We start from the raw sequence: 4,160 nt of genomic DNA on the forward strand, positions 1-4,160 counted from the left end.
GGTAATATGCAAACTGACCCTAACAGCAGAATGACTGGGAATGACTGGTCACTATGACACACACTGACCACCAGGGGGCAGACGCTCAATGCAGGAGCTTCCCCCTGGTGGTCATTGTGTTCCTACAGGGGGAGCTCTGCTCAGCCACAAGCCACGCTGACAGCTGCCAGTACAGCGATGGTGGTGGGAGCCTCTCCCGCCTCCTCAGCAGCGCTAAGATGTTCGACTGCAGCTTAGGCCTGCTCCCCACTAGCAAGTGGACATCCCCCGAGAGCTGCTGGGCTGCCAGAGGGATGTCTGACTGCCAGCTTGGGCCCAATCCCCCGGGGAGTGGGCCTAAGCCAGCAGGTGGACATCCTCTGAGGGGTCCCAGACTGCAAGAGGGCATAGGCCGGGCTGAGGGATCCCCCCGAGTGCACAAATTTTTGTGCACCTGGCCTCTAGTCCTATAAAATAAAGGCCTAATATGCTAAGTGTCCGGTGACCGGTCGACTGTTCAACCAATCAAAGCATAATGTGCTAATGATATGCTAAGGCTGCTCAACCACTCACTGTGATGTGCTCTGACCACCAGGGGGATAGGCAGTTGACCGGTTTACTAGTCGCTATGACATGCACTGACCACCAGGGTGCAGATGCTCCTACCAGTAGGTTACCTTGTTGCAGGGGTCCAGCCGATCAGGACTGAGAGAGACTGGCTGGACACGCCCTGAAGCCCTCCTATGGTCCCTTCCGGCTGGCCAACCTCCCACATCTCTCCCCGGCTGTCTCGGCCTGATTGGGACTGGGCGAAATGGGGCCAGATACACCCTGGAACCTTCCTGCGGTCCCTCCCCTACCCCAATCATGCACTGGTGGGGTTCCTCGGCCTGGCCTGCGCCCTCTCACAATTTGGGACCCCTTGGGGGATGTCAGAGAGCCGGTTTCGGCCTGATCCCCCAGGCCACTCCCCTTGGGAGGGCGCCAGATGCAGGGTTCACTGCTGGTGAGCACTGCTGTGAGCCTCTCCTGATCGGGACTGATTGGGCATGAGCGCATGGCAGGCACAGTGGGGCTAGGATGAGCGGGAGTGGCAGGTAGGAGCTGCTGGCGGCATTGGACTGCGGGTTTCAGCCCGATCCCTGCAGGCCACCCAGAGGGACCCCACCTGTGCATGAATTTGTGCACCAGGCCTCTAGTAATTATATAAACTTTCCTCTGATTACTGCTTTCACTGCATCCCAGAAGTTTTTATATGTTGTATTGTCATTTTCATTTGTCTCTATATATTGTTTGTTTTTTTTAGGGTCATGGAAATATCTTTATTAGTCCGCTACATGGATCTATTGCAAGGATCTATTGCAAGGATCTGCAAGGATCTATTGCAAGAGGACTTAGCTACTGTTTTCTTTCTTTCTTTCTTTCTTTCTTTCTTTCTTTCTTTCTTTCTGTCTTTATTATTGAAAGTATTACATATGTCTCCTTTTCCCCCCATTGGCCTCTCCCAGGCCATTCCCTCCCCCTGCACAGTCCCTCACCCCCCTACTCTCTATGTCCATTGGTTATACTTACATGCATGCAAACAAGTTTTTTGGCTGATCTCTTACCTCCCCCAACCCCCACCCCTCCTCTGCCTTCCCTCAGCAGTTTGTCAGTCTTTTCAATGCTTCTGTGTCTCTGGATCTATTTTTGTTCATTAATTTATGGTGTTCATTATAATCCACAAATGAGTGAGATCATGTGATACTTGTCTTTCTCCAACTTGCTTATTTCACTTCACATAATGCTCTCCAGGTCCATCCATGCTTTAGCACACAGTAAGAGTTCTTTCTTTTTTACAGCAGCGTAGTATTCCATTGTGTAGATGTACCACAGTTTTTTAATCCACTTCATCTGCTGATGGGCACTTAGGCTGTTTCCAAATCTTAGCTATTGTAAATTGTGCTGCTATGAACGTAGGAGTGCATATATTCTTTCTGATTGGTGTCTCTGATTTCTTGGGGTATATTCCTAGAAGTGGGATTACTGAGTCAAATGGGAGTTCTATTTTTAATGTTTTGAGGACACTCCATACTGTTTTCCACATTGGCTGCACCAGTCCACATTCCCACCAGGAGTGTACTAGGGTTCCTTTTTCTCCACATCCTTGCCAGCCCTTGTCGTTTGTTGATTTGTTGATGATAGCCATTCTGACAGGTGTGAGATGGTCCCTAATTGTCGTTTTGATTTGCATCTCTCTGATGATTAGTGACTTTGAGTATTTTTTCATATCCCTCTTGGGCTTCTATATGTCCACTTTTGAAAAGTGTCTATTTAGGTCCTTTGCCCATTTTTTTATTGGATTGCTTATCTTCCCTTTGTTAAGTTATATGAGTTCCCTATAAATTTTGGAAATTAAACCCTAACGGACCCTGAATAGCTGCATCAATCCTGACAAAGAAGAACAAAGTAGATGGGATCTCAATACCAGATATCAAGCTGTATTACAAAGCCACTCTTCTCAAAACTGCCTGGTACTGGCACAAGAACAGACATATAGATTAATAGAATAGAATAGAGAACCCAGAAATCGACCCAAACCACTATGCCCAATTAATATTTCACAAGCAGGGAAGAACATAAAAAGGAGTCAAGACAGTCTCTTCAATAAGTGGTGTTGGGAAAATTGGACAGATACATGCAAAAAAAAATGAGACTAGACCATCAACTTACACCATACACAAGAATAAACTGAAAATGGATAGAGGACTTAAACATAAGATGGGAAACCATAAAAATACTGGAGGAATACACAGGCAGCAAAATCTCAGACATATGTCGACACAATTTTTCACCGATACAGCTCCTAGGCAATGGAAACTAAAGAGGCAGGGAAGAACATAAAAAGGAGTCAAGACAGTCTCTTCAATAAGTGGTGTTGGGAAAATTGGACAGATACATGCAAAAAAAAATGAGACTAGACCATCAACTTACACCATACACAAGAATAAACTGAAAATGGATAGAGGACTTAAACATAAGATGGGAAACCATAAAAATACTGGAGGAATACACAGGCAGCAAAATCTCAGACATATGTCGACACAATTTTTCACCGATACAGCTCCTAGGCAATGGAAACTAAAGAGAAAATAAACAAATGGGACTACATCAAAATAAAAAGCTTTTGCATAGCAAAAGAAACCATCAACAAAACAACAAGAAAGCCCACTGCATGGGAGAACATATTAGCCAATGTTATCAACTGATAAAGGTTTAATCTCCAACATTTACAGGGAACTCATACAACTTAACAAAAGGAAGATAAACAACCCAATTAAAAAATGGGCTAAGGACCTAAATAGATATTTTTCAAAAGAAGACATAAAGGAAGGCCAAGAGACATATCAAAACATGCTCAAATTCACTAATCATCTGAGACATGCAAATCAAAGGACAATGCGGAATCAACATCATTAAAATATCCATACTATCCAAAGCAATCTATAGATTCAATGCAATCCCCATTAATATACCAATGGCATATTTCACAGACCTAGAACAAACTCTCCTAAAATTTATGTGTATGATCTTTCTGATGTACTGCTGGATCCGATTTGCTAGAATTTTGTTGAAGATTTTTGCATCTATGTTCATGAGGAATATTGGCCTGTAATTTTTTTTCATTGTGTTGTCTTTATCTGGTTTTAGTATTAGGGTAATGCTGGCTTCATAGAATGAGCTTGGAAGTGTTCCTTCCTCTTGAATTTTTGGGAATAGTCTGAGGAGGATAGGTTTTAGTTCTTCCTTGAATGTTTGGTAAAACTCCCCTGTGAAGCACCTGAATCTTTCCCATTCTTTGCTGCTTCGTGCTAGTGTGGGGACAGATGGTGCCACAGTAAAGCAGAGGATATCCAGACGGGTTGTTTTTCATTTGTCTTGCGGCCTGTCTCTACAGCTCTGCCACACTTTCTTCCCAGACGAAGGTATTGTGAGGATTTTAGAGCTGGGTGAGAATTTCCATCCTGGTCTGAGAAAGAAGGAAAGATGAGTGGGAAGTTTGTTTTTCCATGTTTTGCAATTTGTGTCATTTGCTTGATTTTTCTTTGATAATCAAATCAACTGAGTTAGCAGGGTAAGTATGTGAACCCTATTTTAAAGTCAAGGAATTTGCTCTAGCCAGTTTGGCGCAGTGGATAGAG

The 4,160-nt window shown here is 44.1% G+C and overlaps 1 protein-coding gene and 1 long non-coding RNA gene across 4 annotated transcripts in view; one reads left to right on the forward strand and one right to left on the reverse strand.

Moving 5' to 3' along the window:
• ZNF569 (zinc finger protein 569) overlaps positions 1 to 4,160 on the forward strand; it is a 99,314-nt gene that overhangs the window by 57,872 nt on the left and 37,282 nt on the right. The gene's annotated exons all lie outside the window — the stretch shown is intronic.
• The window catches only part of LOC106723643, a 13,177-nt gene that overhangs the window by 7,232 nt on the left and 1,785 nt on the right, over positions 1 to 4,160 (reverse strand). The window contains exon 2 of the long non-coding RNA XR_001359350.1: positions 3,266 to 3,267. This is a non-coding gene — a long non-coding RNA (uncharacterized LOC106723643). The remainder of the gene's footprint in view (positions 1 to 3,265; positions 3,268 to 4,160) is intronic.

The sequence above is a fragment of the Myotis brandtii genome, unplaced genomic scaffold (genome assembly GCF_000412655.1).
Source record: "Myotis brandtii unplaced genomic scaffold, ASM41265v1 scaffold616, whole genome shotgun sequence".
NCBI classification, from domain to species: domain Eukaryota; kingdom Metazoa; phylum Chordata; class Mammalia; order Chiroptera; family Vespertilionidae; genus Myotis; species Myotis brandtii.